The 15,463-nt window shown below is 38.3% G+C and overlaps 1 pseudogene; it reads right to left on the bottom strand.

Moving 5' to 3' along the window:
- Positions 1-13,977: 13,977 nt before the first annotated feature.
- Positions 13,978-14,754, bottom strand: LOC118729630 (annotated as a pseudogene).
- Between the last annotated feature and the right edge of the window lie 709 nt (positions 14,755-15,463).

Below are 15,463 nucleotides of genomic sequence, written 5' to 3'. Positions count from 1 at the left end.
GTAAGATCTCAATGATGGAAAAGACATTGGGGATAAACTTATGTAATGTTTGTTCCCTTGGACTTCACTGAGTTGTTTTTAAACCTTGAGGCATGAATGCTATATGTATATACATTTTATGAAAGTGCTCAGTGTACTGTCATTTCCTTAGAAGTTAGCATAAAACAGTTTATGCTGAGAGGATGGGAGGAAAGAGCAACCTAATGAACATAAAATTTGTTTTAAATAACATGCGAGGATGGCGTGCCATATTGTCCCATTGTGCTCAGATGTTTTCAGTATTACAGGGGAGAAGTTCTTTCAGTCATTCAGCAAGTATTTATTGAGAGCTTTTATGAGCTAATTACTGTACTAGGTGTTTGAGATACATCAGTGGATAATATGGACCAAATCCCAGTCTTGTAGATAGAGAGAGCTATAATCAGCCTTTCACAGGGGTCACTTACTGCCAGTGCCAGAAGCATGATCCTACACATCAAGTCTTGGACAATAGTATGACAAACTGGAATCAATACATAGGGTATGTTTAGCATGATTTACTCTGCTAACTATTGATAATGAAAGTTAATTGGCTTAAGATGATACTCAGAAGTGTGTTCTGACTGTCCACATTTTATGTATGAGGCATGATGTCAATAAGCAGAAGTCAAAGTACAATACATGGTAGAATTGAAAAAAAAATAATTACACCTTCTTTCTGCATAGGACTTCACAACTTTAAGACTTTCATATAATACTCTCATTTGTTCCTAACAACTGACCATAAGGAAGGAAGCCGAAGTATTTCTTGTGTACATGCTTAATATTTATGTGGGTATTAATTTTATGTACAATTATACATATAATGTATTATGTAATATTACATAGATGGAAAAGTGAACCCCAAGGTATAGATGGAAAAGTGAACCCCATATCGGTTGTAAATTTTTAAAGTTTACTTTACTAGTAAGTGACAGCTTTTAAATGAGTTCCCAGGGTTTAAAATTTTAGTTCAATTTTTAGGAGTACATTTCTTAGGAATTATACGGAAAGTCCTTCAGCAGTCTGAGACAGGAACAATTCATAGGGCCATAAAGTTTCACTGACAGGACAAAGGTGGCAGGCAGCACTAATCCTTTCTAATATACAGAAGGGCAATGAAAACAAGAATCTATATATGTAATGCTATTAAGAATGCCAAAGATGAAAATATTTCACATTAACCTAACAATAAACAATATGTCTTATGCATTTTCATTCACTTTCTTTGAGATCAGAAAAATGTATGTTAGCCGCTTTTAATGTTTGTTTTTATATGAATCAGAACTTCAAGAATCTTAATGAATAATGTAATCACTTAGAATAATATTTTAGAAACTATATTAAGTGTACTAAATTACTTATGCATTTTAAGAGATAGTATCCAAACTGAATTGATAAATAGAATGCACTGCTCCTACTAAAGTATTTAAAAATGCTTGGCTAGTCATTATGTATTAATTCCTTGGAAAATACTCTGAAAAATACAATGGAATTGTGACAATAATTTATCTTTTATGTGACTATCATCCAAATTTATTTGAGATCAGGTTCACTGTTTTCTGAACACTCTTCCAAAATAGTGGCCATGAAAGCATCATCTTAGAAAAGGTGACAAAACAGTGGCTCATTATATATATCCAATGTGAACTCATAGGAAATCAGTGTCAAACAAATCTGATAGTGCATATGCATATACAAATCATATACATCCTTAGTGATGGATGACCAAGGGAGTCAGTGTCACACAAATCTAAATTATATGTATGAACCGATGACCAAAGTAGGATCCAGACTATATGAAACCTGGTCTCTCAAGATATTTTTTAAAAATATAATCGTTATATCCCTGGTTCTGATCATTTTCTGTTTCCTTTATGTAAAATACATCACATAGAAACAGGCTCTGGGCATTAATTATCAAATGATTACTGATTAATTCACATTACTGAGAATATACCTCAGTGTGATGTTGTAAAAAGACAATCTGACCAAAGAAAGGAGTGGGGTTTAAAATCCAGCCTGGGACCAGGTGCCAAATCATGGTCCCTACCAGACTAGGTTTGGAACTTTTCAACCCAGAGGAAGGATATTCTTTAAAAAACTTAAAAGATCATCCTTCTTTTTTTCTTGTAATTCATACAAAAGCATTGTTGCCTTTTAGTTGTTGGTCTTCATTGAGATATCAGTAAAACTGAGAGCCAATGAAGATATTTAGAGATACTTATTTTTTAAATCATAGTAAGAATTTTACAAAAGCAAAAAATTCATACAAAAATCTTCCAAATTATGTAAAAACTAAACACATTCTCCAGGCAATTTTTATAATAAGCAAAGTGGGGATAGTGTTAAAAATTAAAATCTACAATGTCCTTTCAGAATACAATCATGTATCTTTAACTTTGTAAAAACTGACATTTCTAGTTTAGATGTATATACTAGACTAATCATAGAGAACACACAGACCTTGTTAACCAGAATTATTATGTATAAACATTCCATGATATGCAAACAATTATTAAAAATCACATTATGCCTACTTTGCTATCATTTCCCTCATAGGAAAAATTGTAGCTATCTGGTGGCATCTGTAGCAAAGCCTGTATTACTTGAATGAATACTGAGGTACCATCTCACACCTGTCAGAATGGTTACTGTTAACAAATGAACAAATGACAAGTTCTGGGGAAAATGCTGAGAAAAAGGAACCCTCTTGCACTGCTGGTGGGAATGCAGACTGGTGCAGTCACTGTAGAAGACAGTGTGGAGTTTCCTCAAAAAGTTAAAAATGGATCTCCTATCTGACCCAGTAATCCCACTCCTAGGACTATATCCCAAGAAATCAGAAACACCAATCAAGAATATATGCACCCTAAGTTCATAGCATACAATTTACAATAGCTAAGATTTGGAAACAACTTAACTGTCCATCAGCAGATTAAAAAACTGTGGTATATCTACACAATGGAACACTATGCAACTATAAAAAAGAAAGAACTTTTACCATTTGCAACAGTATGGATGGACCTGGAGAGCATTATGTAAAGTGAAATAAGCCAGCTGGAGAAGATAAATATCACATGATCTCACTCATTTGTAGAATATAATGAACATAAACTGATGTATAAAAATAGATCCAGAGACAAATGGCAGGGAAGGTGTATGTATGTGTGTGTGTGTGTGTGTGTGTGTGTGTGTGTGTGTGTGTGTGTTGTGGGGGGGGGGTTTACAGACTAAACAAAGAACTTGTATGCATGCATATTAGCATAACCAATGGACACAGGCACTGGGGCATTAGGGGCTTGCCAGGGTGGGAATGGCTGGGGAGGAGAGGTCAATAATTGGAGACAAATGTAAAACTTTAGAGAAAAAAAGAAAAAAAAAGATAGGGAAACTACAAATAAAAAATCCTATGAAATAAGAGTAATATGCAAATTGGCCATCACTCCAACACACAAGATGGCTGCCCCCATGTGGTCAAAGATGGCTGTCCTCATGTGGATACAAGATGGCCACCACAAGATGGCCAGCAAAGGAGGACAGTTGTGGGTGATCAGGCCAGCAAGGGAGGGCAGTTGGGAGGGGGGAGTAACAAGGTCAGGAGGGGAGGGTAGTTAGGTGTGACTGGGCCAGCAGGGGAGGGAAGTTGGGGAGAACCAGGCCTGCAGAGGAGGGAAGCTGGGGACCAGGCCAGCAGCGGAGGGAAGTTAGGGGCAATTGGGCCAGCAGGGGAGCAGTTAGGCATCAAACAGGCTGGCAGGGGGTGAGGCAGAAGCAGTTAGGGGCAATCAGGCAGGCAGGCAGGTGAGTGGTTGGGCTCCAGCAGTCCTGGATTGTGAGAGGGATGTCCGACTACCCAGTGGGATCTGGCCTAAGAGGGCAGTTGGACATTTCTCAAAGGTTCCCAGATTAGAGGGATGCAGGCTGGGCTAAGACACACACACACACACACACACACACACACACACACACGTGTATAAATTTTGTGCACTGGGCCTTTAGTAAAAAAAATTAAGATATAGAAAATAGAAGAGCCTAGATAACACATCTAAGAAATTATGGCATGGCATGATAGAAAGAGCATGTTCCTGGAAGTTAGTAAATATGTTCAGTTCCATGCTCTGTGGAGTCTCTGCTCCACTAAGCTTGTGTGCCTTAACTGTACAAGCAAGGGGCTTCTTGGAGCTTCACAACCCTGGAGATCTAGGGCTTAATGAAACCGGCAATTATACCAACAAAGATGGCATCACCGGCTCCCTCAGAAGGTTGAGTGCAAAGATCAGCAGCCATCCTCACAGAGAAGACAGAATTTGTCTTCCCCTTGAAAGAAGACTATGAAGAAGTGAAGATTCTTTATTGCATATCCAAGCCCTCAAGGACATAGAAGTACTAAAGGCAAAATACACAAGTATGAAAGTCAGAGAGGGCTGAGCTTGATTTTGGTTTTCTGTTCTTCACTATTTGGCATACATCATGTTATTTAACATTTTAGAGCTCTAATTTTCTCATAGGTAATACAAGTACAATATCTTATCTCGAAAAAATGTTGGGCTTGGATGGGCAGGGTTGGCCAATGCAGGCTTTTCATTCTGTCCTTATAGAAAGCAAGCTTCTTAAGAGCAGAGACTGATGTAAAGATAATTGAAGCACTAATACACTAACAAGAAGCATATATATATATGACACCTAACTGCTTCCCTGCTGGCCAATCACAACTGAATGAACAACCAAACAGGCTGTGTGGGGTGACTAGGCCATCAGGGGGGTTTATAGGGGATGACTGAAAGACTGAGCAGAAGGCTGCATGGGGCAATTAGGCTGGCAGGGTGGTTAGTGAGGGACAACCAAACTACCAAACAGCAGGCTATGGGTGGTGACCAAGCCCATGGCGGGGGAGGGGGGAGGAAGGGGAGTTATGGCTGACCAGGCAGGCAACAGAGGGTAGTGAGGGGCAGCAAGGCCAGGGGGCAGTTTGGGGCAACTAGGCTGGCTGGAGGGACAGTTAGAGGTAACCAAACTATCAGCAGGGGAGCAGTTAGGGGTGATTAGGCAGGCAGGCAGGTGAGCAGTTAGGATCCAGTGGTCCCAGATTGGGAGGGATATCCAATTGCTGGTTTAGGCTGACCTTTACCTCCAGTCAGACATCACCTGAGGGTTCCTGGATTGGAGAGGGTGCAGGCTTTGCTGAGGGGACCCTCCACACCCTTGCACAAATTTCATGCTCTGGGCTTCTAGTTGCTTTATAAGTTCATTGAATAATCAAGTATGCAGTTAGTAGAAAGTGGTCCAATGATAAAGTGTGATCACAGTTGTTTTCTCAGGGCAACTGATGCAATCACAATCTCTTTTGGATGCTGTACAACATCGGTAACATCAGCTCCTGCATAATACTTATTGCAGTGCCAACTTTTGAAGATTATAGTTATACCACCTTGAAAATAAATTGAGGTTTAAATTGTGTTCAGGTTCCTTTTTCAGAGACAAGAGAAATGTTTTAAAATGTGTTTGTTTGTTTTTAAAAAACACAAGGGCAAATACTTGTCATTAAAATACTAACTAATTCTTTGCTATTTAGAAAATTTGACAATTTGAATTCTTTATTTTTTAAAAGTAGCTTTATTTATACAACATATCTGTGTTTACATTAAAAATGTTTCTTTTATAGATTGCATGTACTTGGGTTTATTTATTCATTATTTTCTTTCTTTATTTATTTTTTTTCATAACTCAAGGACACAGACAGTGCACGGTGAAGGTTTGGGGGAGGGTTGGGCAGCGTGAGAGGGCAATGGAAGAAAAAAAGGGACATATAATACTTCTAACTATCTGAACTCTTTTACAAAGTTTCCAAATACAGAGTCTTACCCTATATAATAAAGAGGTAATGTGCAAATTGATCATAACTCCAAAACGCAATATGGCCACCCCCATGTGGTCAAATATGGCCACCCCCATGTGGACACAAGATGACCACCACAAGATGGCCTGCAGGGGAGAGCAGTTGTGGGCAATCAGGGCAGCAGGGGAGGAAAGTTAGGTATGACCAGGTCAGCAAGGGAGGACAATTAGGGGTGACAAGGCTGGCAGGGAATGACAGTTAGGGGGAATGGGCTAGCAGGGGAGTGGTTAGGGAATGATCAGACTGGCAGGCAGAAGCAGTTAGGGGCAATCAGGCAAGGAGGCAGACAGGCAAGTGGTTGGGAGCCAGCAGTCCTGGATTGTGAGAGGGATGTCAGACTGCCCATTTAGGCATGATCTGTGGTGTGATCATACCTAAATAGGCAGTCTGACACCCATCAACGGGTCCCAGATTGGAGAGGGTGCAGGCTGAGTTGAGGGACACACATCACCCTTCTCTCCCTTGCACCAATTTCGTGCACCAGACTCTAGTATTTCTATAATATAGAGTATTGAGTATTGAGCTGCTTCCATTACTAAGAAATATTCAGATCTTCCATTCTTATAAAACTCCAAAGAAATTAAATGGAAGATTAAGGAATATATCTTGCCTTACTTATGCTAATGTTTTCTTTTCAAAAGATTCAAGGCAGGCTGACATTAAGCCTTTACTCAATTTCCATGGCATACTTCCAGTGGCCGCACATTAGGCTTTGTCAAGTCCCAGCACCACACGATCTCAATCCCACAGCTTTGATCTACTGGATTTGTAATGCTGAATTCCTAAACTATTATTTAACAACATTTCAATAGCTCAGACAATTATCTCATCCTTTTCATCAATACCAATCTCTCTCTCTCTCTCTCTCTCTCTCTCTCTCTCTCTCTCTCTCTCTCTCTCTCTCTCTCTCTCTCTCTCTCTCTCTCTCTCTCTCAAATTGACCAGACTGTGGGATGATCAGTTGCTATGATGCACACTGGCCACCAGGGGACAGAAACTCGATGCAGAAGTTGCTTCCAGCCTGCAGGCCTCAATCACCTAATTGGGGCCTGTTGGCCAACCTCTTAGTCCCTCCCCTAGGCCAACAGGCTTCAATTTCCCAATAAGGAATGGGGAACTAGGGGTGGGTCACAGTGGATGCTGGTGGCAAAAGGCCAAGGCAGGTATGAGCAAGTAGAGCCCTGATCACCTGGCTGGTTGCCTCACACACAGAGGCTGACTGGCGACAGCATTGGGGGGCAGGGCCGGTTGCCAGCAGCAGGGGAACATTGACCGTGATAGCAGGCTAAGCCCTGATTGCAGGCCAGTTCCTTGCAAGAATTTCATGGGCTGTTCCTCTAGTTTTTATCATAAGAAGCATGTGTTTCACTATTCTCTTGAAGAGAATCTTTGCCTCTGACTCACCTTTGAGGTAAATATTTGTTTATTGCTTATAAAGTATGGCAAAATTCACACAGTTCCTCATTCTTCCCAATCTATATATATAAAGAGCTGGGGGACCTCACATCTGAAACAACCAAATAGATGACCGAACAGGCTGAGTGGGGTGACAAGGCAGGCAGGGGGGTTAGTGAGGGATGACCAAATGACTGAGCAGCAGGGTGGCAAGGGAGGGCAGAAAGAGGCAACCAGGCTTGTGGGGGGCAGTTAGGGGTGACCAGGCTGATAGAGAGGGGCTACTGGAGGCAACTGGACCATCATGGGTAAGGGACAGTAAGGGGCAACCATACTGGTGGGGGAAGCAGTTAGGGGTAACCACATTAGCATGGAGGACAGTTAGTGATGATCAGGTTGGAAGGCAGAGGCAGTTAGGGGTGATCAGGCTGGCAGGGTGGCCAGTTAGGGGCAATCAGGCAGGCAGGCAGGTGAGCATTTAGGAGCCAGTGGTCCTGGATTGTGAAAGAGATCCTCCCCACCCCCTGGAATCCCAGATTGGAGAGGGTGAAAGCTGGGCTGAGGGGAGATGCCCCATGCATGAATTTCATGCACTAGGCCTCTAGTTAAAAATAATTGTTTATAAAATATTTTAAAAATATTTTTAATGCAGTGATATCTTAAAGAAAGTACACATTGTCTTTAAGTTGAAACCTTCCTTAGTCTGCCTAAATATACATTAGTGAAAATTACTTGCAGTTCTGTATTATGAGCACTGTTCTTATGATAAATTTCCAGCTGTGTTGTTTTTTCCTTTTAAATCAGTTAAATATAGCTCTCTTTGTGTTTCTGACTTTTTGAGTTTGCAAAGGCTATAATTTGGAGATTCCAATAAGCTTTTAATGGGTTTAATTTAGTTAGTACTCTAAATTTCTGTTGGATTCTTCCATAACAATGTAATGATGGAGTCATCAAACAAAACTGCATTTAGCCTCCATCTCAGAGGAAATTGCTTAGAAATTAATACCTACATCAATAACTATGGTGTACTATCTATTGATGAAATTTGACAATTTTAAACTGTGATTATCTGTGACTTATATAATAATACATTCAAAGTGCAAATAGATATTTTGGGGATAAGAAATAAAAATCTGAGAAGTGTGTATCTAGAATCTTTATTTATTTTTAGTTAAAACTAGAGAATGCCATAGTAGTTTCACTTTCTTCTTTTTTTTTGTAACACACACATCTATATTTAATTTTTGTGCATTAGACAGTTTTACAGCACATATTTTCTTATTACTTAAAGCCTCCTACTCTAACAGCTTCTTCCTTTATAATTAATGTATACTTCAAAATAAATAAAGAATATTTGAAAATTTTTGTTAAGACCATGTGTATTCTTTTTTTTTTATTATTGATTTTTTTACAGAGAGGAAGAGAGAGAGATAGAGAGCCAGAAACATCGATGAGAGAGAAACATCAACCAGCTGCCTCTTGCACACCCCCCACCAGGGATGTGCCCGCAACCAACGTACATGACCCTGACCGGAATTGAACCTGGGACCCTTCAGTCCGCAGACTGACGCTCTACCACTGAGCCAAACTAGTTTCGGCAAGACCATGTGTATTCTTTGTAAAATTTTATTTTTATGAAACTTTAAAATTAGTTTAATTTTTATTTATCTATAATCATATAAGCACTAAAGGTCCAGTGCACAAAATTCGTGCATGGGGTGTTTGTGTGTGTGTCCCTCAGCCCAGCCTGCACCCTCTCTAATCTGGGACATGTCTTTCACAATCCAGGACTACTGGCTCCCAATGACTCACCTGTCTGCCTGCCCGATTGCTTTAACCGCTTCTGCCTGCCAGCCTGATCACCTAGCTACTCCCCTGCCAGCCTGATTGAGGCCTAACTGCTTCCTTGCTGGCCCAATCGCCCCCAACTGCCCTCCCCTGCCAGCCTGGTCACCCCTAACTGGCCTCCCCTGTAGGCCTGGTCACCCCCAACTGCCCACCGCTGCAGCCTTGGATCCCTCCTGCCCAGAAACCTAACTGTCCTCCCCTGCAAGCCTGATTGTCCCCAACAGTCCTCCCCTGCAGGCTATCTTTGACTACATGGGGATGGCCATCTTGTGTGTTGAAGTGATGGTCAATTTGCATATAACCGCTTTATTATATAGGATGATAAGTCTTTTTTTTTTTTTTTTTTTTTTTTTTTTAATAGAGACTATTTAGCTTCATAGGGCTAGAGTGCAATGAGATGAAATGTAATCTTCAGGTTCAAGTAGACAGGGGGTTCATATTTTGTGTGTGGCTCTTCCTAGCTGAGTATTACTTAATGTCTCAAAACTTGAGAATTCTTAACTATTTAATAAAAGCTTAAAATTCTAGAATATTTACTCACATATTATTACATAGCTATATTGTATGTACATTGCATTAGCAAATTAAAAGGAGACTGTTTCTTCTTTTTAAATGCATGATATTGGTTTTAGTCTCTCTGAGCCTCAGATTCCTCATCTGTAAAATAGAACTATAAATGTTTACCTTCAAGTGCTTTACAAAAATTGTAAGTAAAATACATAAAGCATAGTAAATGCATTCTTTTTCTTATTAAAACTCCTTGAACTCCAGGAGTTGAGAGCCTCTAATCCACTTTATAAATAAAATAATAGTTATCCTCATGCTATAAGTCACTAATTTCACTGTCTGAGTTTTATTTTACTTTCAATTAGCCAGTAGTTGCCGAGAGCTTTATTCCAGGATGTCTCACAATGTCTATCATGGAACTTGGTGATAGTGGTAGGTAAGAAGTTAGATGTGAGGGGTTGCGTGGGTCCTGCCCTGGGGCCTGAACAGGAGTAGGACCAATATTGCCTTCAGACAGCCTCTCTATGGGTAGCCCATCAGCTAGAAATCTGCTAGTGGGCAGGTTCAAAACCAGCTGGTTCTTGGTGCAAGCTCAGAGGAAACAGACATGACCTCAATGGGATCTTACTAGGATCCTGGACTAAATACAATAAAAATTGTGGTTTTGATCACCAACCCAGGGGTGATATTTTCTCCATGCATTATTGGTAAGGGCATACACAGAAGAACTATAGTTAGGTAACCCTTTTCTGTCAATAATCCCTGAATGCAAATGAAAGTTTCTATCTAGAAAATTCCTTATTTAAACCATAAAACTCAAGTTAAGGACCATTGTCTCTCTCCTCTAGCCCACTCCTTCTTGGAGTGTATCTTTAATAAACCCCACTTTGCTTTACTTTCATTTTCATTTAACTTAAAATATTTTCTGCATCCACGAGAAAAAAACAAGGTTCCATCCAGTAACTCCAATCAATGACAATTTCACGGATATTGTTATAACTGGCTACTTATTAATAATAGAAAAGGAGCAAAGCGGGGAGGCCAGACATTATAAGCATGTCACTTGGGGAGCTTCCCTAAGAAGCTGCAACTTTTCACTCCCCAGGGAACTGCCAGACTGTTTCCTGTGAACTACTGGGGGGAGTAATGGAATAATGGGAAGATGGACTCCTGCCCAGTAAAGTTGGGGTGACTAGGGAAGGTGTCTGTCAGTACACCTGGTAATAAGTATCATTGGCTAGAATAAGCGTGGCCACTGCAAGCTTGCAAAAATTTGGGAATACATAATCTAAACAAGAGTTCTCTTGCTCTTGACGCTTGGCTTGTGGGGCTCTTTAGTTCCTACTTCCTTGTGTTTGCCCACGTGGCCCACCACCATGCAGCCCCCTACAGGCAATGGACTAATGAGCTACAGCTGGCCTGATGCTGTACTGCACCCTGCTCCAACATGAAACAAAAAATCTGGACACTGGCTCTGATTTAAGCTCTCCAGAAGCCCTAGCTACCCTTCTTTTATGACTGGACTTGAGAAAATAACTTTGGAAACCCAGAGGTGTAATTCCATGGAAATAAAGCTTTCTATTATATTTCATCCTCCTATGGATGCTTATTCAAGTGGTACCAACTGGAGGAGATGAGACACTGCCTGTCCTGTAGTAGTAGCAGTTCAACAAACGTTTTATTTACTGATTTATTTGACTCTGATAAAGGCTTATTTAAACTTTAAAATGTTTTACTTTGATTCTGTGACCATGCAATTGTATCAGGGCTTCAAAAGACCATCCTTAGACATGTTGATTTGCTACAAGGGTTCCTAAGACTCAGAAAAACTGTTATATTCATGATAACAATACATTGTAGTGAAAGAATACAGATTAAAATGAGCAAAAGGCAAAGTCAGATGGGGAAAGACTAAAAGGAACCTTGTGCAGACTTTCAGTGGTGTCACCTCCCAGTTACATGTTAAATTCTCCCAGCCACAATATTTGACAAAATGTGAGAAGCCTTGTCAATCATAGAAGCTCATACATGCCTTAGTGTCCACTGTTTACTACATGACTGACCTTAGCTACTTACACTCCAGTTTTCTCAAACTCCAGTCCCTCAGAGGAAAACCAGGTATTCACCATAAATTACACTGTGAAGATAATTTTATCCTGGTCTAACTGGTAGAGCATGACCTAATGCCACAGACAAACAAAAACAGGTATTTATCATAAATGCAGTGTAGTCTAATGCATCTTTCATACAAAATCATTCTCAGGCAGAATAAACCAAGGATTAGAAGGTTATCTCCAGGTGTCTGCCAAAGGCCAGGCCTGAAGACAGAACATTCTCTGAAATGTACAATTTGAGCAATTCAAGACTGGGGAGTTAACTCTATCTTGCTCAGTAATCATTCACAAAATGGGAAATTTAAAAGTATATAAAGGACAAGGGCAGACATTAAAAATTAATCCCTTTACTGTTTCCTTATTTACTTAGCTCTCTGAACAAACTAAAAAATAATAATAATCTATGCACTTTTCAGATATATATATATCAGTTGTACATAACATTCTATGCAAAGTTTGAGCATTTTATCTTAATGACAGTATGTGTTATAGATATTTCCATATTAACACAAATAATCAGAATCAGCCTCATTATTTTCTATAACTACATAATGTTTTACTTTGTGATAATATTATTATTAAAATTACTCATCATTATACATATTTTGATAATTACCAATATTTTGCTTTAGAAATAATAGTTCAATGACTAATCTTATGTGACAATTTTAGAAAGCATGCAAGTATATCTATAAGATAAATTCTTATAAGAATAATTTCTAGATCAAATTTGATATATATTTTCCAATGTTCTTTCATTATAACTTTGTTAACTTTCACTCAAGCCAGGTTATGATTATGAAGATATTAAGTCAAAGGTTACAAAAATAGGTTAATTATAAATTTCTAAATATCAACATATAAAGCATAAAAGTGAAAGCTCATATTTCAACCTGAAACAAATCTTATCAAGGACAATTTTTAATGTACCAAGGACAAATCTTATAAAGGGCAGTTTTTAAAAGTATTAAATATAATAATATAGGTCTAGAGAGCTAAGGGATGAATAATTCTTAGATTTTTTTGTTTTATTTTGATGGATTCTATAAGTTTTCCTATATCAGAAAATGAGAGTACTATTATAGATATCTATGTAATTGAGTTCCCACGTCCTGATCTCTCACTTGCCTAGAATATGAGTGAATAAGTAAAGCAATAGCTGTGTCCAGGTGCTATGTAACAGAATAAATTACTATAGAGAATTTACCCACTAATCTGATTGAGATTACAGCTTCATGAAGTTGTAAAGTTTTTGAAAAGAGAATCTTTGCCCAAAAAGAGAAGAACTGACTTTAAAGTAAATTGGGGAAAAAATCTATTATAAACATACAGGAAAAAAATTTCAGCTAATTTTAGCTAGAGTGTGAAAAACAAGCAAACAAACAAACAAACAAAAAAAATTCCAGGAAGATAAATTCATATTATCTTTATTCTGATAACATACTATTTTGTGTGGTCTTAGGATTTTTGTCGTGACAATAAATTCTCTTATTTTGTCAATGTTATTTCTGACACAAGGACAAGACATCAAGATTTTAATATCATGTTTATATTTTCAGTAATTCTAAGTTAAATTGCCAACAGGCTACTTGGTTATAATTCTTCCTTTGCAAGTTCACAGCTGCAAGAATTCTTGGTCATGACAAGTTTTATGGACATATTCTCCTTGTTGGAGCTCTATCTAAACTGGATGATTACCTGTGGCATATTTTATGAATTGCAAAGGGAATCTCAAATATAAAGGCCTTTATACTTGAGATTTTCCCACTCTGATATCATGTATATAGCAAGTCTTTTATACCTTGCTTAGGTTCAGCTTTTTGTTTTTTTTAATTCTAAAGTGCTTATCAATAGCAATAAATAACAAATTTTATTATCTCCAGACTTAGATATATAATCAAATAAATTGTATGATTATTTAGTTTTTTATCTAAAGCATTTAGAAGTGTTTTATTGTTACTACTTTAACTTATAGAAAGACATTTATTTTTGATTAATTAGTAATAATGAGTACTTGAAATATTTACTTTCTACCTACATTCCAAGTTATTTTAATTTATATTTTGAATTGATATGTATTTTTAAGCTGGGTCATTTTATTGTTCTTTACAATGAAATAAATAGTCTCTTGATGACTGCTAACACGTAAGCTATGGGACAGTATGTGGAAACATCATGGTAAAGAAGTTTTCCTGGTTATATGAAACTGCTGTCTAAACAACAGACTACATTAATGCATCCATCATTTTTAAGATTATTAGCAACCTGGGCATATTTTGGTTAAACCTTGCCTTCTTGTGTCACAAGGCCCAACTTGTTCAAGTTCACTTTGATGACAGTGCTTTTGGTAATAATACCCAAAGTTGTGTACGGTGGGGATGAGGGATTATTGTTCACAGCAAGCATTGGCAGGCAACAGGTGGCCTTCAGTTCGGGATGTTTCACATGAACCTTCTTAAAATGTATGTAAGCCCATTGGCCTAATGAATGTTTCATACTTAGATGTTTTTTTGAGTAAAGCCATCTCCAACGAAGCATGCTTTAGTAACCATTCTCTTCCACACTCTCTTCTTTCTCTTTTCTGTTCAAATAGCTTTTAACACCTGTTCCTCCCTGGGCAGGAGCTTTGGGCAGAGGGATCCCCTAGTTTCCCACTTTCTCATTTTGTTTTTGTTTAATCATTTGTCCCAGGACTGCCCCTCTCTGTCCAGTAGACATATAGGTGCTATCCCCTGTGGATATTTTGTGATCCTTTCATTTTGTCTTTTTCTTTTATGTGGATTGTCATTTTCATTTGTATTTTCTCAGCATGGAACTGTTTATAATTGAACTTAGCTTTCAGACCAAACATCTTTTTGCCTTCTTTGGATATTCATGAGCCTCTTGACCTTCCTTCTTTCTCTTTTTCTCGTGGGAATCCAAATGATAGCCATAGTGCTTGTAGTGTAACTCATTATGTTTGTTTTGTGGCATGGTTATGACCTCCGATCTGCTGGCTGCACTACCCAGGGCACAAAGGAGCTCAAATTTTGAATATCAGAGACCTGTAAGCCAAATCCATGTTACTTGTGGCAGATAACTGATATTTTGATGCATGTCTCTAAAAAAAAAAAAAAAAAAAAAAAAAAAAAAAGGTGATTTATTTTTCTTTTTGAACCACAGAGGAGGAAAACATCTGTTAAAATCATTAATTCAAATCTATTTGACAGGACCATTAAATAAAAGTGTATCTTCCTTGACCATCAACAAATCGACAATTTGTCTTCAAGAGAAGACAATTTTTCCTTCATACATTTCTTTGATTTGAAACATGTTACTCATATATACAAAATATATGTTGTCCCTTTTCCAAAAGCACTCCTTCCCTGAGTTGTAGATTTACTGACTGACATGTTTTCTGTTCTATTTTTCTTCTTAACATTTATTGGAAACTTTCAGAGGTCTGGAAGCAAATTTCCTGCCATTCCATATTAACCTTAGAAATGTCCTTCCTCGTCTTTAAAAATGGTAACAATAATACTGTCTTAGTCCTTTTGGTCTGCTAGAACAAAAGTACCATAGACTGTGGATTATAAACAGCAAAAATTAATTCTCATAGTTTTGGATGTTGGGAAGTTCAAGATGAAGGCACTAGCGACTAGCAGATAGAACATTTAGTGAGAGCTTACTTTCTGGTAGATGA

The sequence above is a fragment of the Pipistrellus kuhlii genome, unplaced genomic scaffold (assembly GCF_014108245.1).
Source record: "Pipistrellus kuhlii isolate mPipKuh1 unplaced genomic scaffold, mPipKuh1.p scaffold_m20_p_3, whole genome shotgun sequence".
NCBI classification, from domain to species: Eukaryota; Metazoa; Chordata; class Mammalia; order Chiroptera; family Vespertilionidae; genus Pipistrellus; species Pipistrellus kuhlii.
This window is presented reverse-complemented; position numbering and strand designations above follow the sequence as displayed.